This window comes from Macaca mulatta, chromosome 11, assembly GCF_049350105.2.
Source record: "Macaca mulatta isolate MMU2019108-1 chromosome 11, T2T-MMU8v2.0, whole genome shotgun sequence".
Classification (NCBI taxonomy): Eukaryota; Metazoa; Chordata; class Mammalia; order Primates; family Cercopithecidae; genus Macaca; species Macaca mulatta.
Window position 1 is genome coordinate 131,543,733 of NC_133416.1, and position 27,897 is coordinate 131,571,629.

Genomic DNA, 27,897 nt, shown 5'->3' on the forward strand with positions numbered 1-27,897 from the left:
GCTGGTCTTGAACTCCTGTACTCAAGCCATCTGCCCGCCTCGGCCTCCCAAAGTGCTGGGATTACATATGTGAACCACCACGCCCGGCCAAACATCACAATTTTTAATGCCCGCCTCATTTATAGGGTGCCTTTAAGAATTATGCCGAATGGCTGTTTTATTCACAGGTGTTTAGGTTTGTCTGTTGTGATAAATATCCTTATACGCAAAGTATTGTCCAGGAGAGATGCTTAAAAGCAAATGGCAAAACCAAAACTCAGAACATTTTAAAGGTTCTTGACACACACTGCCACCTTTCTTTCTCTGTACATTATGTGATAAAAGAGCCTAAATCAGCCATCTCGACAGTGTGGAGGAGTTTGGCTTTTTCATCTTTTGCAAATTGGATGATTTGAAGAATGATTCCAATGTGAGCAGAAATTATTCTAATTTGCTTTTTTATTATGAAGAGAGACTGAACATTTTCCCCCATATGTTTATTTGACTCTTATATTTCTTTTTTGTGAATTAACTTTCATTTTCTTTACTCACTTTTCTTTACCCACTTACCTATCAAAGAGACAGCGTTTTCTTTTTTCTTTTTTTTTTTTTTTGAGATGGAGTCTCGTTCTGTCACCCAGGCTGGAGTGCAGTGGCGCGATCTTGGCTCACTGCAACCTCTGCCTCCCAGGTTCAAGTGATACTCCTGCCTCAGTTTCCTGAGCAGCTGGATCTACAGCGTGTGCCACCATGCCCAGGTAATTTTTGTATTTTATTAGAGACAGGGTTTCACCATATTGGCCAGGCTGGTCTCGAACTCCTGACCTTGTGATCCACCCACCTCGGCCTCTCAAAGTGCTGGCCAGAGAGACAGTGTTTTCTCATGTATTTGTATGAAGTCTCCCTCTATGAAGGCTATCGACTCCTTGTCATGTTTGTTTCAGGTATTTCCCTCAATTTGGTATCGTGGATTGGTTTTGTTGATGATGTTTCTCAATTCAAGGCCAATGACAAAATTATCTAGCCAGCCTATTGTTTTCCATGGTTTCTTTGTGAATTTCTTTCATTGTCTTAAATCACATAAAGTCCTCCTGTACCCCAAGATTAAAGAACTGTTGTATTTTTTACAGTTTTGGTTTATGCATTTAACCATCTGTAATCTATTTTGGTATACAGTTTGAGGTAAAAATCTAAATTCATTTATTTTCCCCAATTGCTACCACCCAGTTGTCCCAGCACTATTATGAAATAATTTGTATTTTCCCCCAGTTAACACTACCTTTGTCATACATCAATTCTTGAATTTCTGTCAACTGTTACATTTAGTTATGCAGGGTGTTCTGTTTGTTTGTTTTTTTAGATGGAGTCTCACTCTGTCGCCCCCAGGCTGGAGTGCAGTGGCACGATCTTGGCTCCCTGCAACCTCCATCTCCCAGATTCAAGGTTCAAGCCATTCTCTTGGCCTCAGCCTCCCGAGTAGCTGGGATTACAGGCACCCGCCACCATGCCTGGCTAATTTTTGTATTTTTAGTAGAGGTGGCGTTTCATCATGTTGGCCAGGCTGGTCTCAAACCCCTGACCTCAAGTGATCCACCTGCCTCGGCCTCCCAAAGTGCTTTGATTACAGGCATGAGCCACCACACCTGGTCATTAATGCAGTTTTATAAGTGTAGTTTATTGAGACAGTTTTAATACATGGAAAGCCTAGATCCCCTCTCTTACAGCTTCTTTAAAGTTAGCTACGCTTGCCAGGGCAAGTTTTTAGATGAATTTTAGAATTATTCTGCAAAGATTGAAAAATTCCATCAAGAGTCTTGACTGATTTACACTAAACCAACACACTGATTTGGAAAGAATCTGCATCTTGGCAAATTATCATTGTAAATGAGTTGCGTTGTTATTGGGCTCCTTCCTTGTTCTCAGGGCTCCCAAGATGGCAGCAGGCCACTTCCAAGATGGCGGCAAGCCTCTTACTCTCTGACCTGGGGTTCTTGGCCTCACGGATTCCAAGGAATGGAATCTTGGGCCAGGCGGTGAGTGTTACAGCTCTGTTCAGCTGGATTAGGACGAACCCCGGGCACTTAGCCCGCACCGGAACAATGGGGAGCCTCTAGTCCGATTGGGAGCGGCAATGGGCAGGGCCTCACTGGATCAGGAGCACCGCGGACACCCTGCCAGATCCAGAGGGCTGGAACTCAGCGACTGGTCTGCGATGGCGGCAACCGGCAGCGGTGGACGGTGAGCAAAAGCTCAGCTTGAGCCATAACAAACAGGGACCAAAAGAGAGTGCAGTTGCAAGATTCAATAGAGTGAAAATAGAGCTCCCATAAAATGGGAGAGCACCCAAAGGGGGTTGCCTTGCAGGCTTGAATGCCTGGGTTTATATCCTGATCATTGTCCCTCCCGCTGTGCTCTCAGGCGATAGATGATTGGCTATTTCTTTACCGCCTGTATTCGCCTAATTAGCATTTCAGTGAGCTCTCTTTACTACCTGATTGGTCGAGTGTGAGCTAAGTTGCAAGCCCCGTTTTTAAAGGTGGATGCAGTCACCTTCCCAGCTAGGCTTAGGGATTCTTAGTTGGCCTAGGAAATCCAGCTAGTTCTGTCTCTCAGTGTCTAGGGTATAGACCCTAGAGCTCACCTGAACTGGCTTATAGAGATGAGGGGAAGGGGCAGGGGAGAGGCGTGTCGGCACTTTGTTTTTAGGCCTTACATCTGGAAACTTGTTAAAGCTTTGGCAACAGAATTTCCAAATTTGGCGACACCTGATGATGAAACTCCCGCTGTGGAGCTCTGTCCGGGCCATGCTAGAGGGTATTTATCATTCGTTTGAAACCAGCACCGCCCAAAGCCTCCAATGCCCACACAGAGCACCAAGCAAAGCAACAAAGAACTGGGGTGTCCCATCACGGCCCAGTCGCCCATGCCAGGGTTTAATTGTAATTTCTCTGTACCTGGCTTTGCCACTGGGACTCCTGGGTTTCACGTGCAACACAGCCACGCCACCTGACAGTCCTTTCACAAAGGGCAAAATCAATCCGGCTGTCTAGTTTGAGCTTTGCTTGGGGACAGGCCCTGGGAATGGGCGGAGCCGATCGGATAAGCCACAGTGAACTCATACTGAGCAGTGATCATGGGGGCAGAGCAGGGACAAAGCGAGAATACAGTGAGGAGATGACGTACTGGCCACAGTGAGGCTTCAGTCTTACATCGCTTCTTTTGTATTTTACCAGCAGGACCTACTGGCATTTCTCTTCTTTCTCTGTCTTTGTTTCAAAGGACATGGGGACCATTACACTGTTATGCCCATCCGTGTGAAGAGACCGCCAAATAGGCTTTGTGTGGGCAATAAAGCTTTTTAATCACCGGGGTGCAGGCGGACTGAGTCCAAAAAAGGAGTCAGCAAAGGGAGATAGGGGTGGGGCAGTTTTATAGGATTTGGGTAGGCAGTGGAAAATTACAGTTAAAGGGGGTTGTTCTCTTACAGGCAGGGGCGGGGGTCACAAGATGCTTGGAGGGGAGCTCCTGGGACTCATTGTCTAGGAGAAGGAATGTCACAAGGTTAATTGATCAGTTAGGGTGGGGCAGGAGCAAATCACAATGGTGGAATGTCATCAGTTAAGGCAGGAACCGCCCATTTTCACTTCTTTTGTGGTTCTTCAGTTGCCTCAGGCCATCTGAATGTGTACGTGCAGGCCTGGGCTCAGAGACCTGACACAAACATGCACCCAGAGGCGGGAGCTAACATCAGCAAAAGCCCATACCTCTCTCAACAAGATTCCAGTTCCTCCCTGTTGGCCACCTCCTTCCGGGTGCTTCTGCTCTGTATCCCATTGGTTGTGTGATAGCATCAGCTTCCTCTAAAAATTCCAAAGGACACAGGATCATTTTGCCTCAGAGCTGGGCTGCATGAGATTTAGTATTGCAGACAGCTCTCTGTATGTGTGGGTTCTGCATCTGGGGATTTAACCAACCTCAGATCGAAAATATTCAGGAAAAAATGGTACTGAACATGTACAGACCTTTTGGTTATTTCCTGAACAATATAACAATTATTTATATAGTATTTTCATTGTATTAGGTATTATAAGCAATCTGGAGATATTTTGAAGTATACAGGAGGATGTGCATAGGTTATATGCAAATAGCACACCATTTGATATCAGGGACCTGAGCATCTCCACATTTTGCTGTCTGTGGGGGCCCTGGAACCAATCTCCCACAGACACTGAGGGACGGCTGTACTTAGAACCAGTGGTGTGCTGGTAATTGTATAACAATCAGCCCTCCGGAAAGAAAGAGAGAGAGGGAGAGGGAAAGAGAGTGTGTGTGTCTTACAAGTTTCACTAATGTAAAGAATGTGTGGCATGTACTTTGCAAATAATAATAAAACATATAATATTTTTAATATAAATTTCATATAGCCAATGGATTCTTTTTTTTTTTTTTTTTTTTGAGACAGAGTCTTGCTCTGTCACCCAGGCTGGAGAACAGTGGCCGGATCTCAGCTTACTGCAAGCTCCGCCTCCTGGGTTCATGCCATTCTCCTGCCTCAGCCTCCTGAGTAGCTGGGACTACAGGCACCCACCACCACGCCCGGCTAATTTTTTGTATTTTTAGTACAGATGGGGTCTCACTGTGTTAGCCAGGATGGTCTCGATCTCCTGACCTAGTGATCCACCTGCCTCGGCCTCCCAAAGTGCTGGGATTACAGGCGTGAGCCACCGTGCCCAGCCGAGTCATCTCATTTTTATATTCTGATTGTGTAGACCACGTCTGGGACATGTGGCCCAATTCTGGACCCCTGACTTCTAGAGGCACATTATCAGAAGAGGTTTTAGCAAACATTGAACTACTAGTTGCCTACCCAGGCTCCCTTGTGCCTAGGGTGATCACATGGCACAACTCTGACCAATCAGCTGTAAGTGGAAAGCCAAGGGCGCCTTCTGATATTGTTTTGCTTTCCTTAGTTAAGCACCACTTCTTCCTTTTGTCACTGTTTTTTCTTGCTTCAAGCGGGGACATGAGGCTGGAGGTGGAACGGCCATCTTGTGACCTTGAAGGGACATTCTCAATAATAGATAGGGAGAAAGATAGAAGGAGCCTGAGATATTGATAGGATCATGAAGTAACTGCATAAACTAATTTTATAAGAAAGAGAATCCCTTGTTAGTTCATGCCATAATGAATGACTGAGTGGATGAGAACTAATGCTTATGGAGCACTTACTATGCAGCCTATTGCAGCCTATTTCACATGCATAATGTCAGTCTAGGTTACTGAGTTTGGAGTTTATCCTATTGCAATGGACAATGAAGTGAAGTTTTAACAGGAGAGTGGCAACCACTGGACCCAAGTCTCCATCCAGGCAGCCAAATTCAGTGCCAACTGAGAGGGTCTTCTTGATGAGGAGACTGTGTCTTAAGACAAATTGTGAATGAAACTAAGAATATTTGACCTGTTTCAGAGGGTGTCACAGTAGAACACTATGTGAGGGGCCAGGCATATTCTACTGGCCTCAGAGGCCAAATCTGGGACCAATGAGTGAGAATTTCAAAGAAGACAGTGAGTCTATAGAAGGAAGAAGTTGTTTTATTTAGGAAGTCAGTGAATTCCTTGTCAACAGAGATATTTACATAAGCGGACTGCCCATTTGGGAGGAATGTGGAAGCAGGTACAAGCAGGAAGCAGTGTGACCTCTGAGGTTCCCTCTTACTCTGAATTTGGTTTTATGACCCAACTCTAATGGGCTCATCTTTCTGTCTTTTGATTCTGTCAAAGCTTGAAAAGTGGCCATAGGACTCCTGGGCCCCTTTCATCTTATGTCTTATAAGATTCTAGAAAGTTGGTTGATGTGTCTTTTAAACTTGAGCTCCCACTGCCCCACCACCAGGCACACGCTTATCAATCTCTTTCTTCTGTGGTTTTGTTAAAGGGTCTTTCATGTGTATTAAAAATGCAAAACATCTGCCCAATGCTAGTTTCAGAAATGCACGAATGTGAAAGGTTTGGTTTTTACAAGTTTTCTTATGACAGCTGCCACAGTGTCATTAATATGTAAATTCCATTGGCTGAGAAGGTTGACTTTTGGTCATAAATCGGCTGTTTCCTCTTGATAATCCTGTCTGACTCTCCAGCTGTCTAGACAATGGAAAAATTAACACCATGAAACAGAATAGTTTAAAAACCTTTGGAGCCAAATACTTAAAAAAAAAAAAAAAATCAAAATCCGTGGCAAGAAATGTGAGACCAATTAGTTAATTATGCAAGGAATCCCTCTGGGGCACCAACCTTGAATAATAATAAGACCTTATGTATGAATAGCATGATAATAGTGTGAAAAAATACTTTCCGTACTTTTTGATCCCTTGGAATGTGTGACTATTCCCGTGACCTTCCTGCAAGGTTATAAAGACCACCAAAATGTGACACCTCATCTCTCCAGCATTGTCATCACACTCTCAACTTTAATTATTATTATTATTATTTTTTTTAGAGTTTTTTATAGGCGTCTCGTTCTGTCACCCAGGCTGGAGTAGAGTGGCGCAATCTTGGCTCACTGCAACCTCTGCCTCCTGGGTTCAAGCGATTCTCATGCCTCAGCTTCTCAAGTAGCTGGGACTACAGGCACGTGCCACCACACCCAGCTAATTTTTGTATTTTTAGTAGAGACAGGGTTTCACCATATTTTGGCCAAGCTGATCTCGAATTCTTGACCTCAGGCAATCCACCCGCCTTGGCCTCCCAAAGTGCTGGGATTACAGGTGTGAGCCACTGCGCCCAGCCTATCTTTAACTCATTTCTTGCTAGAAAATGCAACCCCAACCCATTCAGCTAGGTCAGTATGTGTCCTAATTAAAGGAAAAGAAAATTACACATAAATCATTTTTTTCAAAGTCTTAAAATCCTTCATTGGCTTTCCATTGCTTTTGATGTCATAACCCCTGAGATTTTAACATGAATACTATGTGATTTGACCACAGTCTACCTCTCTCCATTTCTTGGCAGTTTCCCCTGAGCCTTCTCCCCTCTGTCTAAACTGACTCTTTTAAACTTCTTCCAGTGTGCGATGATTCTCCCTCCACTTGCCCGCCACCATCCGTGCACCCCCTCACCTGGTTAATGCCTACTCATTCAAAAGTCATTTCCTCAGGGAAAGACTCCCTATCCCAAAGTACATCAGGCTTTTTTGTTATACATCTTGATAGAAAAATGTTCCTTTCCTCCAGAATAGAGGTCAACACATGAAAACCGTTGGGCTAAATCTGGCCCTCCACCTGTCTTTGTAAATAAAGTTTTTTTTTTTTTTTTTTTTTTGAAATGGAGTCTCACTCTGTTGTAGTGGTGTGATCTTGGCTCGCTGCAGCCTCTGCCTCCTGGATTCAAGCAATTCTCCTGCCTCAGCCTCCTGAGTAGCTGGGACTACAGGTGCGCGCCACCACGCCTGGCTAATTTTTGTATTTTTAGTAGAGACAGGGTTTCACCATGTTGGCCAGGATAGTCTTGATCTCTTGACCACATGATCCACCCACCTCAGCCTCCCAAAGTGCTGGGATTACAGGCATGAGCCACCAGGCCTGGCGTAAATAAAGTTTTATTTGCACACTGTGATACTCATTTTTTTTTTTTTTTTCTGTATTGCCTATGACTGCTTCTTGCAGAGTTGAGTAGTTACAACAGACACTGTATAGCTCACACAACCTAAAATACTTTCTATCTGGCCATTTATAGAAAAGTTTGGCAAGCTCTGTCCCAGAGCATTGGTCTTGATTTGTAAAGATACACTTATCGTTAGATTATTTGATTATCTGTTTCCTCTTCTAGACTCTGGGTTCCAAGCAGACAGGAACTAGGTCTTGTTCACCCCATGACTCCATGTTTCCAGTGCTCAGCACTTGGCAGTTGCCCAATAAATATCATTGAATAAATGAAGAAAAAGAAGAAGAAATAAGAGAATGAAAGAGAGGCCGGGCATGGTGGCTCATGCCTGTAATCCCAGCACTTTGGGAGGCTGAGGCAGGTGGATCAGCTGAGGTTAGGAGATCAAGACCATCCTGGCCAACATGGCGAAACCCCGTCTCTACTAAAAATACAAAAGTTAGTGGGCGTGGTGGTGGGCACCTGTAATCCCAACTACTTGGGAGGCTGAGGCAGGAGAATTGCTTGAACCTGGGAGGTGGAGGTTGCAGTGAGCCGAGATCACACCATTGCACTCCAGCCTGGGTGACAGAGTGGCAGAGTGAGATTCCATCTCCAAAAAAAAAAAAGAAAGAAAAAGAAAAAGAAAAAAAAGGAACAAAGGTTGGGCATTACTGTGATTATCTGTGATGCCAAAAATTCAGATCTTTTGAAAACATGTCTACAAATTCTTAGACACTCCTGTCTTTGAGAGATGGAGGGTAGGTGCTCTTCTCTGGAAACTAGGCAGCATTGGACTGCTTTGACCAATAGACTAGAGTGGAAGTGCCTCCATATGACTTCCAAAGCTAGGTCATAGAAGGCCACGAAACATCTACTTTGTTTGCTGGAACACTCACACTTGGAGTCCTGAGCCATTATGTAAGAAAACCAGTTATCCTGTGCCTACCATGCTGGGGTGACCACATGTGACCTTCCAGTTGATAATCCATCGGGGTCCAGCCTTTCAGCCATCCTCCCAAAGGTGCCAGGTGTATGAATGAAGCCATCTTGGACTCTAGACCAGCCTATCAGCTGGTGAGGTACTACTGAATGATCTCTGTTGAGAGCATAGAACAGAAGAATCACCCAGCCGAGCCCTGCCTGACTTCTGCATGCACAGAATTGTGAAATATAATAAAAGGCTCTTATTTTAAGTCCCTGTGTTTTAGACTTGCTTGTTATGCAGTAGCAACTCACTGCAACACACTATGACTGAGCTGGTGACAAAAGGGTATCTTGTTAAAGTTGGTGTTTATGGAAAGTCATCAAAATTGCCTGTTTGCCGGCCCCACCAGGCAGTTCCAGATTGGCAGAGCTCATTTTTGTGCTCATTTTTCCAGATAAGGAAATGAACACAGGTTAATTCAGTTTAACAGATGCATCAAGGGCCTGCAATGTGGATCGTTTTGTCCCTACAGGAACTACAGATACGCTTTGTTTCAGAGCTGCTGGGGAGACATTAAGTGCTTGGAGGGGTAAGTGATATAAACCTTCCTAAATAGCCTGTCTTTCTTTCCAGGCCAGTGAACCTGTGACCTTCTCATATTTAAGAACACCAAGAGTGTTTTAAAGGAAGTTTTCAAAGACTGGACAGGACAGTATTCCTATTGGGTGGCTGCCAGGGAATGCTGGGTCCGGGGAAGGATGGGTTTGACAACATGCAGAATGACATTCAGGGTCTGGGGTTCTGTTCCAGGAAATGGCAATTGTTGGCAGTACAGTTTCCACCCTACCTGTCCCACCTCCAACCCCTCTAAAAAAATCCTCTTTTCCTATTTTATATTTTTAATAAGGAGATGATTGGCATGAAGAGCAATAAGTCTTTCCTACTGTTCACTTGGCTTCTGATGGGCAGGAGCCAGGTTGCGTGGCACGAATGTTTCCTTGTTGAGTTGCTCTGTGTGGGTGGGGAACTGGGCCCTGTGGGGTCAGGACCAGGGGTTCCACAGGGGTATGCATTTGGAGGTTTATGAAGGGTGGTCTATGGCCTCAGGGTTTGGAATATGTATGAGTCTAAAGCAAATGTACTAATCCATTACAGAGCGGTCCTACTTCTTATTCCACCCCTAAAACACAGCACCCTTTACCCAAGTGACTTTGGAAGGCAGCTATGCTCCCCACTATAAACCAGTGCCGCACTACTTAAGTGACTTGGATTCCTGTTCCACCAAGGGACGATTTGGATAGACATTTATACCCCTAGGTATACGGACCCCTAGGTCCGTAAATTGTGATGAAGGAAATTTTAACACGGGTCTGGAAACAACCACCCTTTTCTCACGGCCAAAGTAATCCGATGAAAGATTTCTGAAAGGTGGAGACATCATAAATCCCAAATAGAAGGATAATTTTACAACAGTTTGGAGGCTGAAGAAAAAAATAAAAGAGTGAAAAGAAAGAGCTGGAGCTCAATGTATGGGGAGTTGGAAGAAGTGAAGGCAGGAAAGTTCACCCAGAAGGAAACCATTGGAGTTTTCTAGCCAGAGAGCAATTCTGAACTGAAACGAATGAACCAGAACTAAAAGTCTCGATTTCCTTCCTGCGCTGTAGGAAAATTGAAAATCTCAGTCCTCGTTAGATTCCAGTGGAAATAATTGTCTGCTCCCTTAAAAATGGTGAAGCGCAGATCTGGATGGTGTCCCGTCTGGACATCTCCCTTCTGCCCCTGTGGCCGGCTCCAGGCCCCCAGCCCCAGCCTCTGTCTCCTGACTGCTGTCACAGTGCAAAATGCTTTTAAAAGTCCCATGAGGCCGGGCGCAGTGGCTCAAGCCTGTAATCCCAGCACTTTGGGAGGCCGAGGCAGGTGGATCACAAGGTCAGGAGATCGAGACCATCCTGGCTAACACGGTGAAACCCCGTCTCTACTAAAAATACAAAAAACTAGCCGGGCGTGGTGGCGGGCGCCTGTAGTCTCAGCTACTTGGGAGGCTGAGGCAGGAGAATGGCGTGAACCCGGGAGGCAGAGCTTGCAGTGAGCCGAGATCAGGCCACTGCACTCCAGCCTGGGAGACAGAGCGAGACTCCGTCTCAAAAAAAAAAAAAAAAAAAAAAAAGTCCCATGAAAGTGGCATTGGGATTTGGCTTAGAAAAGAATTTTTTTTTTTTTTTTTTTTTTAAACTCAATTTGTGCCTGTCCCAGAACAGCCCATTAAAACATGCCAGAGACACACAGGGTCTTTGCCTCTCATCTTCGGCCAACCTGGCCCGTGAGACTCGTGATCTCCTCGGCTTCACCGGTTCTTGTCCTTCATCTCCAAATCGCAGTTAAAATGCGTTATCCCTCCTGTGACTGTTAGACAGGTAAATAAAAGTGATACACACCGGAGCAGCTTCAAGTTCCTGGGAAGGACAGGATTTTAAAAGCCCATGTTGTGATCGGGAGTCGCACTGAGACAGGAGCAGCTGACTGCGTGGGCATCGTGTACCCCGGTCCTCCTCCTGAAAACCCCAAGTCCTGGCAGTCCCAAGGGGCCATCTCCTCCTCCGTGGCTTCCTCAGCCTTGGGGTCTTGGGGTCTTGGGGGTGAGGGTCAGAGGCACCTGGAGACACAGATCCCTGGAAATAGAACAGGATGGAAGAGATGCAAGGGCTTCTTTGCGACTGTTAATGAAGCACGGGAAAAATCCATCTGTCCCCATGCCTTTGAAGCCGGTCGATAGAAGAGGCTGCCATTCTGTTTTTCCAGACGGGAGGAAACCACTGTGCTGCTGGTCCTGAAAAGAGCTGTGTTTTGGAGAGCAGAGGGAAGGGAGGGCTGCGTCAGCCCAGGAAAACAGAAACGGGGCTCCCGGAAAGGGTATTTGGGAAATGGTGCGGAGGCGGAGATTGAGAGGTGTATTTGGGGGCTGCGGTTTGTTTCTTTTTGTTTGAGACGGAGTTTCGCTCTTGTTGCCCGGGCTGGAGTGCAATGGCACGATCTCGGCTCACTGCAACCTCTGCCTCCTGGGTTCAAGAGATTCTCTTGCCTCAGCCTCCTGAGTTGCCAGGATTACAGATGCCCGCCACCACGCCTGGCTAATTTTTGTATTTTTAGTAGAGATGGGGTTTCACTATGTTGGTCAGGCTGGTCTCCAACTCCTGACCTCAGGTGATCTGCCCGCCTTGGCCTCCCAAAGTGCTGGGATTACAGGCGTGAGCCATGGCTCCCGGCTGGGGCTGCGGTTTCTTTTTTTTTTTTTTTTTTTTTTTTTTTTGAGACGGAGTCTGGCTCTGCCGCCCAGGCTGGAGTGCAGTGGCCGGATCTCAGCTCACTGCAAGCTCCGCCTCCCGGGTTCACGCCATTCTCCTGCCTCAGCCTCCCCAGTACCTGGGACTACAGGCGCCCGTCACCTCGCCCGGCTAGTTTTTTGTATTTTTTAGTAGAGACGGGGTTTCACCGTGTCAGCCAGGATGGTCTCGATCTCCTGACCTCGTGATCCGCCCGCCTCGGCCTCCCAAAGTGCTGGGATTACAGGCTTGAGCCACCGCGCCCGGCCAGGGGCTGCGGTTTCTAAACCCTGTGTTATGAGGGTGGTTAGGACGTGGTATCTGGGGCCAGCAGTGCCCTTAAGCTTGGCCGGCGGGGTGGAGGGCTGCCCTGGGACTGTGCTTCACAGAGCCACGCTGTGCACCTCTTTTGGCTGTGCCCCTCCCCAGGAGGGCAAGGAGTCCGCCCAGAGCTTACAAAAGCCCCAGCAGGGCACAGTCAGACTAGAAAGAGCCCCAGGTGCAAACTTTAAGGAGGCACTCACACTCCAGATGGTGCAGGCGCAGAGGTGGAACCTGTGAGTGGGTGCCCCCTTAAACCGGGCTCCCCAGGGCAGCTCTTTTGCTTGCTCTCATTCCAGCCCTGGCCCTAGACAACTGCTGATACTTAGGACCCCAGAATTCTCTGCCCAAATGACTAGAGTCTGGGACAGACCACCTTGCTGGGGTGAGGTGGCTGATACAGGGAGCATGAGGGGAGCATGGACACACAGGCTGGAGTGTCCACTGTGCGTGCAAGAGGCTCCTTTATCCAGTGTAGATACAACACATGGGATGTGTGGGATATGTGGGGTAGGTGCATGTGTGTAGAATGTGTGTATAATGTTGAAGAAGTATCCTTTTTTTTTTTTTTGAGACTGCACCCTGTTGCTTAGGCTGGAGTGCAGTGGCACGATTTCGGCTCACTGCGACCTCTGCTTCCTGGGTTCAAGCAATTCTCCTGCCTCATTCTCCCAAGTAGCTGGGATCACAGGCGCATACCACCATGCCAGGCCAATTTTTGCACTTTTAGTAGAGATGGAGTTTCACTGTGTTGCCTAGGCTGGTCTTGAACTCCTGACCTCAGGTGATCCACCCGCCTTGGCCTCCCAAAGTGCTGGGATGACAGGCGTGAGCCACCGCACCCGGCCTGAAGAAGTATCCTTTTATTCCCACCCTGCTCCGTTTAAGAAAATTTACATCAGGAACTGAGTTTTTCTAACACCCTTCCCAATGTCTTTTGAGCTCATTATACACATAATAAATATTTGGAAGCTGAGCGGTTACTAGTATTAGAGTTGCTGCATCTCCAGACATGACCAGAGTAGGAAAACCAGAGCACACTTGGATAGATATTGACTCTCACCCACATGTAAAGTGCTGCTATTGCTGCAATTACTCTCATACACAAAAACAAGAACACTTTTTCTCGAAGTTCAGCAATTTAACTTTCCATCGTGGCAACCCAGGAATCCAGGCGTGGAACACTTAGGTATCCGTGTTCTCTGCTCTTCCATCCGGCTTCCTACAACATGGTGGCAGGACTTTGTGTGGATGAGTAAGAGGGTGAGGATTCTGGGTTTGTGCCTGACTTTCCCTGCTCACTTCCAGTGTCCAGTGGGGCATCTGGCTGTCAGGTTCCAGCGACAGGCGGACCCCATGAGAGGAGCTGGGTAGTCTGTGTGGTAATGGGGTATCCTGGGGAAGAACCATTGTGTGTTTGTGTAGCTATCATGAGGTTTGTGGTCTGTCTTCACAGTCACAAAAATAACAGATTACATCATTTCGGAGGTTGGATTCTATTTTTTAATTTATTTAACAAATTTATTTTTCCAGATTATGCTTGCATTTTTTTTCCCATTACCATTAAAATAAAAACTATACATTTTCAATTTCTCTTTTTTTTCTTTTTTCTTCTTTTTTGGGACGGAGTCTCGCCCTGTCTCCCAGGCTGGAGTGCAGTGGCGCGATTTCAGCTCACTGCAACCTCCTCCTCCTGGATTCAAGCAATTCTCCTGCCTCAGCCTCCCGAGTAGCTAAGGTTACAGGCGCCTGCCACTACACCCAGCTAATTTTTGTATTTTTAGTAGAGATGGGGTTTTGCCATATTGGCCAGGCTGGTCTTAAACACCTGACCTCAGGTGATCCGCCCACCTCAGCCTCCCAAAGTGCTGGGATTGCAGGTGTGAGCCACAGCGCCCAGCTACATTTTCAATTTCTTATAGAACTTATCTGCATCTGGATATCCACAGAGATCTATAGATTTTTAAAATAGTTTTTTCTTTCCAGCTTTAGTGAGGCATAATTGATGGACAATGAATTACATGTATTTAAAGTATACGATGTGATGGGTTTTGACAGATATATGTACCCAGGAAACCAGCACTGTAATCAAGATAATAAGTGTTTTCATCCCCACCCCCCAGCTGCTAGATTCTTTTTGGTGATGTATTTAGTGTATGTGTGTGTGTGTGTGTGTGCGTGTGCACACGTGGTGCACCACATGTTTTGATATACATAAGTATAGTAACATGATTGCAACAGTCAAGCAAATTAACACGGGTCTGGGATTTTAAAGACAATGCTGTCCTCTCCCTCACTTGGGAACTGAGTCCAGAGAGAGGACATGTGGTCCACAGCCACTCTTGAGTCAGATACCGGGGCTCTCGCCCCCCAGCGCTGACAGATGAGCCTGTCAGTCCTCCACACTGCATCTGTGGTTGACCAGAGAAGAAGAAAAGTTGCCAGAAGAGCCTCTAAAGAGTAACTTTTAAAGTTATGTGGTGTTGCTTTGTTAATTTTCCAGACAAATTAGCTTAGGTCTCTTTTGGTTGCAAGTGACAGAAAATCCAACGAGGTTAAGCTCTAAAATAATTTACTGCCGTATTTGGCCAAAGTTGCAGGCTTTGGGTGCAGCTGGATGTAGGGGCCTCAACAGTGTCATCAGGGTGTGATTTCAAGCTTCTCTTTCTCGAATTCTTGTCCCCATCTTCCCCATGTTGAGTCTGTTCTTGGGCTTCTCCTGTGGCCACCTGCAGCAGCAGCCTCACCTGGCGCTCACAAGACGGCGGCACCAGCTCCGGCTCTTGGAAGAAAAGAGGAAACGGGGTAGGGCGCCGTGGCTCACGCCTGTAATCCCAGCTCTTTGGGAGGCCGAGGCGGGCGGATCACGAGGTTAGGAGATCGAGACCATCCTGGCTAACATGGTGAAACCCCGTCTTTATTAAAAATACAAAAAATTAACCAGGCATGGTGCCACATGCCTGTAGTCCCAGCTACTCGGGAGGCTGAGGCAGGAGAATTGCTTGAACCTGGGAGGCAGAGCCTGCAGTGAGCCGAGATGGCACCATTGCACTGCAGCCTGGGCGACAGAGCAAGACTCTGTCTCAAAAAAAAAAAAAAAAGAAAGAAAAGAAAAGAAAAGAAAAAAACTGGCGTCTGGATCCCAGCATTCTCATTGGCTCCTGTGGAGTCATGTGTCAACCCTTGAGCCAATTACATGGCTGTGGGTCCCTGGGTTCCTGCTGCCTGGGTGGGGCCCCGTCTCAACCCCTTCTCTGAGAGCTCATGGGGGTGGGTCCCTGGAGGAAAATTGGGCGCTGTTTAGGAAGAAAATCAACATGCCCAGATGTCTGCTGGATCAGTGAAACCGAGTTTGATAAAATAAAAATATCGAGAACTCTCAAATTTGCCTAAACCTGGGCACCCTGGCTGTTTGCCCATTAGTGCCTCTGTATGAGTCACCTTGGTTTTCTAGGTTCATGGGTCTACCCCATGTCTCCACGTTCTTGGATCTTTATAAGAACCTTGCCACATTCAGAGTGGGGCCAGAGGAGGAAAAAAGTTGCTTGCTTGATTAATTAAATCAATTACTTAATACCCTAAAGCTTTCTGGTGCTGTAAAGTGCAGGTTTCATATACTGGGCATGAGGGGTTTTCATAGACTCCACTTGTGTTGCAAATTAAAACAACGTTAAATTCCTTAGTAATCCTAGCAGAAAGAAAAAAAAAGTAAGAAAAAAGAAAAGGGAAAATAAAACTCCTCTTATTTCCAAATCACTACCAGTGGAATTTTAAAAATTATTTACACACTTAGCCGTGAGTCCCTTTATACCTGACGGGTTTGGCAGTAAGGCCGGAGCAATAATTTAAAACAGAAGTTGGGAGTATGGATAATGAACTCCCTCTCTTTTCCAAAATAAATGTACCATCAGATCCACAAGAGAGGTGACTTTTCCTAAGAAAGGACTGTACGTTTGGGAGCCAGGGGCCCCTGATGCTGTGTGAGGTAAGCCGATAGCACAGTGTGTTACTGTCTGTGGACGCGAGAATGAAATGAGGGGTATTTCTTTGATTTATAGTGGAAGGAAACACCGATTTCTTGTCACAGATCATTACAGTTGAATTTAGGTCAAACTCATATGCTTATATGGAATTACTAATGCATGGAGGTACTTTCTGCTTTTTGTAACTCACCAATCATTATCTACAGGAATTTTTTTGTTTTTTGAGATGGAATTTCACTCTGACGCCCAGGCTGTAGTGCAGTGGCATGGTCTTGGCTCACTGCAACCTCTGCCTCCCAGGTTTAAGAGATTCTCATGTGTCAGCCTCCTGAGTAGCTGGGATTACAGATGTGTGCCACCATGCCCAGTTAATTTTTGTATTTTTAGTGGAGAAGGGGCTTCACCATGCTGGCCAGGCTGATCTTGAACTCCTGACTTCAAGTGATCCGCCTGCCTCGGCCTCCCAAAGTGCTGGGATTACAGGTGTGAGCCATCATGCTTGGCCATCAACTGAATTTTATACTGAATTTTATTCTGAAAACAGAGAAGACTCCATTATCTGCCTGCTGATGTACACATTCCAGAAGGGGTCATTGTTGGATGGTTGAGTGAGTGCACTGGGGTTATATTGAAATTGATTTGGAAAGACACTACAGCAAGGAAGGAATCTTGAGGTCTCTAGAACGTTCCTAGGCTGCTTCTCAGAGTGAGAGTTTGTAGTGGACACTGCCAGGGTCCAACCCATATCTGTACGATGGCCATGATGCTCAGCTCAACTCCCAAACACCAGTGCCTGAAGGCTTTTCACCTGCATCTTGGAAGACCACTTTTCCCAGCCAGCAGCTGGAAGTACTGGGGGTTCCACTGCCCCCAGAAACCCTCAACCAATGGCCCTAAGCAGTTGGTATATAAGTACCTCAGTTCCCTCGTTCCTCAGGTGGCATCATTCTTCTTTTAAAGAAAAACTTCCTTATTTTGTAATTATTTTATTTTACTTTATTTTATTTATTTGTTTTTGAGACAGAGTCTCCCTCTGTCGCCCAGACTGGAGTGCAGTGGTGTGATCTCGGCTCACTGCAACCTCCGCCTCCCGGGTTCAAGTGATTCTCCTGCCTCACCTCCTGAGTCGCTGGGATTACAGGTGTGTGCCACCACGCCTGGCTAATTTTTTGTATTTTTAGTAGAGACAGGGTTTCCCCATGTTGGCCAGGCTGGTCTTGAACTCCTGACCTCAAGTGATCCACCTGCCTTGGCCTCCCAAAGTTCTGGGATTACTGGCATGAGCCACCGTGCCTGGCCTATTTTGTAATAATTTTAAATTTACAGAAATTTGCAAAAAAGAGCTGAGAGTTTCCATATACCCTTTTCCCGGATTCCTCTAATGTTGAAATCTTATACAACCACAGTATGACGATCACAGTGAGGGAACTGACATGGATATGATACTGTTAACAAAACTACAGACCGAATCCACATTTTATAGGCTTTTCCACGAATGTCCTGCTTCTGTCCCCAATCCAGGGTCCTCCTCTGCCTTTAGCTGTTGTGTCTTGAGTCTCTTCCTTGCCATGGTTTCTCAGTCTCTCATGACCTTGACATTTGTGAAAAGCACTGGTCAAGGATTTTGAGAATGGCCCTCCATTTGGATTTGTCTGCCGTTCTCCCATGTTCAAGACGAGGTTATGCATTTTTGGCAAGAATGCCACAGAGGCGATGTTGTATCTGTCTCGGTGTTACGTCAACATTAACCTCGATCACTCGGTTAAACTAGCGCCTGCTGATGTTCTCCTTTGTAAAATTTCTATTTTTTTCCCTTGTAATGAATAGCTTCCTTGGGGGAGAAACTTTGAGACCTTGCAAATATCTTATTTCTCTTCGAACTTTCGCCTACTGATTTTGGCATCCACTGAGGCCCAGCACACAATGGCTAGTGTGGTGTTTGCCTGTGTGATGATTTTCTATTTTCTTTACTTATTTACTTGGAATTTGTTAATTTATTGTTTCATTTTATCTATTTGTATTTAAATTTATTGATGTGATTATTTTTAATTTATTACATTTATTAATTAGGATGCCTTTTTTAAGGAGGATGTCCCTTCTGGGTGGGGTAATTCCAGGTCATGAACTTTGCACCGTTGCCCAGTTTCCTCGTGGGGTCAGCTCCATGGCCCACAGGGGTAGCTTGCTTGAAACGCAGGACACCCCTGTGGCTCTCTTCCCTTCCCTGCCTTATTTTCTGACTCCCCAGGGGTACATCCTGCACCTTCCAAACAGCATCGCTGCACTTAAATCCTGACTCAGCATCTGCTTCTCGGATAGTCCAAACCCAGACAGCCCCTCTCACAGTACAGCACTTCTCCCCACCCCCACAGATGAGACAGGGACGGAGACCAGGTCACTCCAGGGAGAGCCATGGCTAGTGGAACAGCTCCACTGTGAAACTGGTTGAGGTAGAATCCACAATCTGAATGAAACCTTTATTCCCCTATTTCCCCAGCAGCCTCTTTTCTTTGTGAACGCTCCTATTTTCCCCTATATTTTACCTAAATGAATGCAACCGAACAGACCGTGTTTTAGAGCCTCTGGAAGACACCCAGCAGAACGTTCCGAAAAATGCGATTACTTTTACACAAAATTGCCAACGTAAATTCAACTTCTGTGACCAGCCTGGGATTCCCACACAACTGCATGCTGAGGTTGTTTTCCAGAAGGACCGAGGGTGTCCAGCAGAGACTGACGAAGCCGTGAATAGCCCAAGGTGCTGTCTTACATTTTAGGCAGCCGAGGGGTTGAGACAAAACAAAGGCTTTGGAGCTAAATGGTGGCTGATAGACTTTGGCAATAGCTGAAATCCGTGAATTTCACAGATTTTGACTTCTGACTTCAGAGACACGTGGGTGTCTTGATCTCTGGTTTCTAGGAAGCTTGGCTGGGGGGATGTGTGGTAGTGTTTGGCTGGGTGGATCAACACACCAGATTAAACCACTAGATGGTCCTCCTCCCTCCCTACTCCCTCTTCCAGCCCCCTCCCTCCCCCAGCCACTGACAGTCGGCGAAGAGGCAGTTTGGTAGGGCTCAGGTCAGGCATCTGCTTGAAAAAGGGGTCAGGGATGTGGATAAAACAGAAATTGACCCACTCTTCCCATTGAGCCTTTGCCCAGTTTTGAAATTTTCATGTCATTTTCTGCTAAAAATATTCTTGAGGGAAACAAGATTTTTTTTTTTTTTTTCAATCTTAGATTCCTAGGAGGACACAGAGGGGGAAAATGCAGATGTAATGAGAGACGCAAATCTAGAACAAACTCACACTCCATTACCCAAAAACTTCATGTTATCCAAAGTCAGGTATGTTTAGAGATGTGGAATTTTCTCTAAACTTTGGAAAGTAATATGTTACATATACTGTATATTACAGAACACCCCCCACCCAGCAGGGTTTGGGGAAGAACTCTGTAATAGCACATTATTTTCTGTAGTAAATTTCAGGAATAGTCACTCTAAGCCGGATCAATAAAGGCTCTAAGTCAACTCACATCAACTCAGTTCAGGTTTTGGTGCCAAATGATTTATAAGAAAACTTGTGGTTTTAAGACCTTTCTGTTTTTTCTTTTCTTTCTTGTTTTTTTTTTTTTTTTTTGGAGATGGAATTTCACTCTGTCGCCCAGGCTGGAGTGCGGTGGTGTCATCTCGGCTCACTGCAACCTCCACCTCCCAGGTTCAAGCGATTCTCCTGTCTCAGCCTCCCGAGTAGCTGGGATTACAGGCACGCACCACCACACCTGGCTAATTTTTTGTATTTTTAGTAGAGACAGGGTTTCATCATGTTGGTCAGGCTGGTCTCGAACTCCTGACCTCAGGCGATCCACCAGCCTCGGCCTCCCAAAGTGCTGGGATTACAGACGTGAGCACCCGGCCTGAGACCTTTCTTGATTCTGGATTTGTGGATATGGATAAGGGATTGTGGACCTATTTCTCCTTTCTAGCCTAACATTAGAAATTAGGCTGACTCAGAGAAGCCTGCAGTATTATTTCTCTTTGCTGGAAAAGTTTGCATCAACATCTTTGATCAGACCAACCAGACTCTGGCATAAAAGTTGCTTCCCTGTTTTTTTGTAAGCCAGGGTGCGCTTCTGGGGAGAGAGACAAGAGTGTGGGTGACCAAGAGAGGCCTCTGTGCTATGGGATGTGTGTGAGTGGGGAGAGGCATGAAACTGGAACGTCTGTGTGGGTTTGACCTCCTCTTCCCCAGAGTCCGGCCAGGTTCCCTAGGGCTGGCCACAAACACCACCACCTCGCTTGTCATCCTGAGGATCTCATTTTTGGGCAGCCAAGATACCGCAAAGTGGCCTTATTTCCTTAGAGGGGTGGCTCAGAAAGGGAGAGCAGTTTGGCAATGAAAGAGACACACCACTGCAAGGAAAAATATACGCCCACTGTCAGTTTATTTTCATTGTAACCCCAGAGTCCTCTCGAGGGTGCTCACTGAGGACTATCATTTGCTCTGCACCATTTAGAGAAGAACTGAATTGAAACATATAAATAGGACTTTGAAAATAGAATGGAACACAGATCCTTTCTTTTTTTCCTTTGCAGAAAAGATATTTTGAATAAGTCTTTCAGGCTTTTTGATTTATAGGTTTGCTATTAACCATGGCATTGACCAGTCAAATACAAAGCATGCACGGCTGGAGTTCACCGGGGCCCGCCGGGCAAGGGTTTCTCAGTCTCAGCAAGTCAGGGCTTGTGCTGGTTTCCTGCTTCTGCTGTAATAAATCACCACAAGCTTAGTGGCTTCGGACAACACTCATTTATTATCTCAGAGTGCTGGAGGTCTGAGGTCTGAGCTCTGAAACGGGCCTCATGGGCTAAAGTCAAGGAGTCAGCAGGGCTGTGTTCCCCTTGGAAGCCCCGAGGAGGACCTATTTCTTGCCTCTTCCCCCTTGTCGAAGCCACGGGCATTCCTCAACTCGTGGCCCCCTCCCCCATTTGAGTCTTTCTGATGCCGCATCACTTTGAGCTTCTCTTCTGCCTCCCTCATCCATCTTTTAGGGACTCTTGTGACTACATTGGGTTCACCTGCATACTCCAGAATATTATTATTATTATTATTTGAGACAGGTTCTCCCTCTGTCACCCAGGCTGGAGTGCAGCGGCATGATCGGGGCTCACTGCAGCCTCGACTTCCCAGGCTTAGGTGATCCTATCACCTCAGCCTCCCAAATAGCTGGAACTACAGGCATGTGCCCCCATGCCTGGCTAATTTTTGTATTTTTAGTTGAGATGAGGTCTCTCCATGTTGCCCAGGCTGGTCTCAAACTCCTGGGTTCAAGTGGTCCACCTGCCTTGGCCTCCCAAAGTGCTGGGATTACAGGTGTGAGCCACCGCACCTGGCCAATCTCCTTACTTTAAAGTCCACCGATTGACAACCTTAATTTCATATGTAACCTTAATTGCCCCTTGCCATGTAACCTGTTTGCAGCTTCCCAGAATTAGGACATGGATATCTTTGGGGTAGGACCAGTATTCTGCCTACCACAGGGTGAATCCCAAAGATATGGAGTGAGCTGGATGCAGGAGAAGCAGGAAGATGTGGGCAGGGAGGAGAGAAACTATCGTGTATCGAATACCATTACCCTTGATGATGGCATGTATTAAGTACCCACCAGTAGCTTGGCCCGGTACCTACTCTTCTCATCTAACTCGATGAAGTAGATACCGTGACTCTCCTCATTTTCCCGATGAGGAAAAACAGAAGCTTATAGAGCAGTGTTGGTCAATACGGTAACCCTGAGCCATATGTGACCATTAACGTGTAAATACATTGATTAATGAAGACGAGTTCATCAAACTGTGGCATTAGACAACATCTTAAGCCATACACATGTGGCTGGTGGCTACCATACTGGACAGCACAGGCACTGGTCGTTTCCTTCCCTGCAGAGTTCTCTGGGACAGGGCTGTTGTAGAGGATAAATATGGGTGCCAACATCACATAACTGGAAAGTGGGAGAATCAAGATTAGAACCTGGTGCCTTAGGCTTGAGAGCCTCATCTTGGAATCACCCATTACACGGATGTCCGGTGTTCACTTCTCTGACTACATCTGGGACCTTTGAAATCTGCCATATGTTGGGTAAAACTACTCTACATCTTAGCCACGCCACCCTTCCTTAACCCCTTCTTAAGAACACGTGGTTCTGGCCATGTTTGTCCGATGTTTTCATTTAGCACCTGGTGTAAGTCATAAGAGGAAACCAAACGACAGTCAGCTTGGCCTTTCTGCTTCCCCAGTAGCTGCACGGCAGAAACTGGTCGCAGCTGTCTCTTTCCTACCCCTTCACTTGTCTCCCAAAGGTGGATGGAAGCCTCCTAGTTACCAAATGAATAAGAAGTGGAAGGTGACCGAGGGCCATGCATGATTAAATCAAAGGAAATGGCACGTATTCCTCAAGCAGCCTCCTTGTGCTGCAGTGTTGGCGGGACGAGAAGTGCTGCTCTGCCGAGCCCAGTGTGGAAAATAATCCAATTTTCCTCTGACTTTTTCTGTTGAGGATTGCCAAAGAAGATGGCCTGTTTGGCTTCAATAGGAACAGCTAACGTTTATCCGGCACCCAGAACACACCCTTGTCCTAATAGCTCCCCGTGGATTAATCCATTGCCCTATGAGACAGGTGCTATTAATTTCACCGCCCCGAGGTCACGGGGCCAGTCATGGTTGCAGGATGTGGACCAGGAAGCCTGGCTTCAGGATCTGGGCGTTTTAGCCTGTGTAGTACTTCTTATCTACCTTGGGTATGTCAACCCGGAGGCAACTTTCTTCCCTTTTTCAGATGCCTGTAGTTTGCTGATGGAGCCAGAGACTGATCTGGTACTGAAGAGAGGCAAGCTGGGCATGCCCAGCCCTGTCTGTGGTTTGAAGCAGGCTCTCCACCTCTTCATTGCTGCGTCTCAGCACTGGCCCCAGGAGGTCTCCAGCATCTGTGCCATGTTCCGAGCTACAGGGAACGCAGTAGAAGTGTGAACCATGCTGAGTGTGGTGGCTCACGCTTGTAATCCTAGCACTTTGGAGAGGCTGAGGCAGGAGGATCACTTGAGCCCAGGAGTTCCAGACCAGTCTGGGCAACATAGTGAGACCCCATCTCTGCTAAAAATACAAAAAATTAGTCGGGCGTGATGGTGCGCGCCTGTAGTCCCAGCTACTCAGGAGGCTGAGGTGGGAGGATCACCTGAGCCCAGGAAGTTGAGGCTGCAGTGAGCTGTGACTGTGCCACTGCACTCCAGCCTGGGTAACTTGGAGTGAGACCCTGTCTCAAAAATAAATTTTTTTAAATTCGTAAATGTACGGATTACACAGTCACTAAAAGTGTCAATGATTCATTATTGTCGCTATTCTGAAGATTAATTATTAAGATTAATAGTTAAGATTAATAAGTAATATTAAGATTAATATTAAGATAATATTAATAATTAAGATTAATTGTGCAATAATAGTTTGAAACCAGAATGATAGGAATGAGAGCACATCTTATGATTTCTACTTTGAAAAAGAGAGGAATTTCATTTGTGGCACAAGAGTAATTTTAACAAAATCCCAACAACCTGGGAGCATTCGGGGCTGGTTAAAATGAAACGTGGAGTCAGCGCGCGGGCCACCTGACAAGTACTCCCCTCTGTTTCCACTTCTCTCTTGCCGTGTTTGGCTTGGCTTCCATCTCTGGGATTTTCTTTCAATTCATTGACTATTCAAAGGGCCTTCATTTTCAGGTCATTTTTCATATAAGACTTTAACCCTTTCTTCTCTCTGCCCATCAGCCTGGAAAGTGCTTCTTTATTGCCTTTCTTTTCTACTGACATTGGGCTGAACTGTTAAAACTTTAAAAATATGCACATAACATTTAAGAGCTTTTTGTTTGTTTGTTTGTTTGAGACAGAGTTTCGCTCTTGTCGCCCAGGCTGGAGTGCAATGGCGCAATCTCGGCTCACCGCAACCTCCGCCTCCCTGGTTCATGCGATTGTCCCGCCTCAGTCTCCCCGGTAGCTGGGATTACAGGCATGCGCCACCATGCCCCTGCTAATTTTGTACTTTTAGTAGAGACGGGGTTTCTCCATGTTGGTCAGGCTGGTCTGTAACTTCCGACCTCAGGTGATCCGCCCACCTCAGCCTCCCAATGTGCTGGGATTACAGGCGTGAGCCACCACTCCCGGCCAAGAGATTTTTATAAATTACAAAGAACAAAGAAGAAAACAAAATAAACAAAAATGGTCCATACCTCCCATAATCCCTGTTTACATTTTGTTGTTGTTGAGACAGGGTCTTGCTCTGTGGCCCAGGCTAGAGTGCAGTGGTGTGATTGTGGCTCACTGCAACCTCTGCCTCCCAAGCTCGAGTGATTCTCCCACCTCAGCCTCCAGAGTAGTTGGGGCTATAAGTGCGTGCTGCCATATCTGGCTAATTGTTTTAATTTTTTTTTTTTTTTTGTTTGTAGAGACAGGATTTCACCATGTTGCCCAGCCTGATCTCAAAACACCTGGACTTAAGCAATCTGGCCGCCTCAGCCTCCCTAAGTGCTGAGATTACAGGTATGAGCCACCATGCCTGGCCCTGTTTCTATTTTTTAAAACCCACTAAAATTTTTAATGTTTGATAATTTGAACAATGTAAAAAAATCCAACATAGAAAATAAGCTCCTCTCTCCTGTTTTTCCTGCAGATTCTGCTTCCTAGTACTGTGTGGATTTAGTAAATTGAAATACAGGATGCCCAGGTAAATTTGAATTTCAGAGGAACAACAAATAATTGTGTAACATAAGTATATCCCATTTAAACATTTCAGGGAACAAATAATTTTTTAGTATAAGTATGTCCCATATATTGCATGGAATATACTTACACTAAAAATTATTCCTGAAAAATTATGGCAAGACACAAGGCTGGCAGCATTGTAGCAAATGGATTTTTTCTAGGTCTAAGGGTTGAATGATACTCGCCACTTGGAATTCATGAAATTACTGGTTGTTGTTTAATCTTATTTCAAACAACAGAATTTGCTTCTTTTTTTTTGAGGCAGGGTCTTTTGCTGTCACCCAGGCAGAAGTAGTGCAGTGGCGTGATCTTGGCTCACTGTAGCCTTGACCTCTTGGGCTCAAGTGATCCTCCTGCCTCTTTTTTTTTTTTTGAGACAGAGTCTCACTTTGTCACCCAGGCTGGAGTTCAGTGGTGTGATCTCAGCTCACTGCACCCTCCATCTCCCAGGTTCAAGTGATGATTGTGCCTCAGCCTCTGAGTAGCTGGGACTACAGGTGTGCGCCATCATGCCTAGGTAATATTTGTATTTTTAGTAGAGACAGGGTTTCACCAAGTTGACCAGGCTGGTCTTGAACTCCTGACCTGAGGTGATCATCACACCTTGGCCTCCCAAAGTGCTGCGATTACAGGTATCAGCCACTGTGCCTCCCCTGCCTCATTTATATATATATATATATATATATATATATATTTTTTTTTTTTTTTTTTTTTTGTAGAGATGAGGTCTTTATGTTGCCCAGGCTAATCTTGAAGCCCTGGGCTTGAGCAGTCCTCCCACCTGGGCCTCCCAAAGTGCTGGAATTACAGATGTGAGCCATCATGCCTCCCCTGCCTCATATATATATATATATGATGAGGTCTCACTGTGTTGCCCAGGCTGATCTTAAAGCCCTGGGCTTGAGCAGTCTTCCCACCTCGGCCTCCCAAAGTGCTGGAATTACAGATGTGAGCCACCGCACCTGGCCAGAATTTGCTTCTTATTTAGTGCTTAAAGAGCTGGTCGATTTACATTTTCGTCATTACTGGATGTTGATCATGCTGATTTAGTGGATAAAGGCAGCAGCTTGTCTCTTCCTTCTGCTGTTAAGCAGGATTCCTCCCAAGCCCAGACGTCTCTGGATCATCTCTGGATGTTAGCCAGAAGTTGGACCTCAGCTGCAAGGTCATGATCATCTCCTCTGATCTGCTGTCCTCGCCCCCTCACCTTCCGGTGTAGGGCTCAGCGTGTATATTTACTCACCTCGCACTGTTTGTTTTCAGATTGAATCCGTGGGAAGGAAGCAAAGGCCTCTGTGTGTTTACTTTGCCCTGTGAGAGCCAGCCCAGGGGGTCAACTCCCTCTCTCACAGCCAGCGCACCCACCCCTAACCCACACCGCCCCCTGAGAGACCTTGCCCCTTGACAACATTTTCAAACCTTATACATAATCTCAATCCATTTTAACATTCCAATCCATTACACACACCGACGTGCACGGGGGTGCGAGCCAAAATATTTAACATCTGGGAAGGCCAGGAGGCTGAGCCATCAGATCTGGTCTCAAAGCTGAGCTGCGTCCTGGAAGTCCCCTGCTGTGCCAGAATCAACATGAGAGTTTGGGGAGGGGTGCCCCAAGGCAGTAGGGGGGCAGCAGGTGGGCAGCAGCTGTCTAACAACCTGTAGAAATGCGTTTTGATAACCAGTAGGACTGTAAGGCTGAGCACCAGCTGAATCTCAGCTTTGCATATGTAAGGCTGAAACCAAAGTTTCACCAAACAATACCTACCTTTGAAACCACCTTTGCAAAATTATAACTCAGGAAATGACGACAGTGAGAGAAATCAGACCTGACTGACTCCATCTTGCTTCCAACCTTTAAGCTGTCCTTGTTCGTTCCTGCGCGTGGGCCGAACGAACTTTGGGACACAATTCAGTTCATGGTTTGACTCTGACACAAAATTGATAATAGCCCTTTCCGGAAAAGACCCCCTTCTTGCCTAGGGACCAGACTGCCTTTGCAAGACTAACAAATTAGCTACGAGATTAGAAGTTACAATTTAGGGGTCATGCAGCCTCTGGCTCCAGGAGTCTCAACCTCCCCAGATTGCACCTAGGAATCACACCACTGTTGTAAAACCTGAGACCAGTGCTGAGGTATTCTGCAGCCCCTGCGTTCTGATGTGCCAGCTAATGCCACCCCAACCGGTCATCTGGCTCAACCAGTTCTGCCATCCCACCCGGGAATAGAAGACAGCAAGAAAAACTCACTTCAAACCCCTGATTCCATCTCCAGTCTGGCCAATCAGCACTCCCCATTTCCCAAGCCTCTACCCGCCAAATTATCTTTATTTTATTTCATTTTTATTTTATTTATTTATTTATTTTTGAGACGGAGTCTCACTCTCTCTATCCCAGGCTGGAGTGCAGTGGCGCAATCTCGGCTCACTGCAAGCTCTGCCTCCCAGGTTCACGCCATTCTCCTGCCTCAGCCTCCTGAGTAGCTGGGACTACAGGCACCACCATGCCCGGCTAGTTTTTTGTATTTTTAGTAGAGACGGGGTTTCACCGTGTTAGCCAGGATGGTCTTGATCTCCTGACCTCGTGATCCGCCTGCCTCGGCCTCCCAATATGCTGGGATTATAGGCGTGAGCCACTGCGCCCGGCCTGTCTGTAAAACCTCTGATCTCCGAATGCTGGGAGAGTCTGATTTCAGTAATAATAAAACTCCGGTCTCCGCGCAGCCAGCTCTGCGTGAATTACTCTTTTTTTTTTTTTTTTTTTTGAGACGGAGTCTCGCTCTGTTGCCCAGGCTGGAGTGCAGTGGCGCGATCTCGGCTCACTGCAAGCTCCGCCTCCCGGGTTCACGCCATTCTCCTGCCTCAGCCTCCCGAGTAGCTGGGACTACAGGCGCCCACAACCGCGCCCGGCTAATTTTTTGTATTTT

General features: G+C 46.4%; 1 protein-coding gene across 1 annotated transcript in view; it reads left to right on the forward strand.

The window, feature by feature from the left end:
- Window positions 1-596: 596 nt before the first annotated feature.
- Window positions 597-27,897, forward strand: part of RFLNA (refilin A) — a 213,354-nt gene continuing 186,053 nt past the window's right edge. The window contains exons 1-2 of the mRNA XM_077952638.1: window positions 597-737; window positions 1,903-2,217. The gene's annotated coding sequence lies outside the window, so the exon portion shown is untranslated. The remainder of the gene's footprint in view (window positions 738-1,902; window positions 2,218-27,897) is intronic.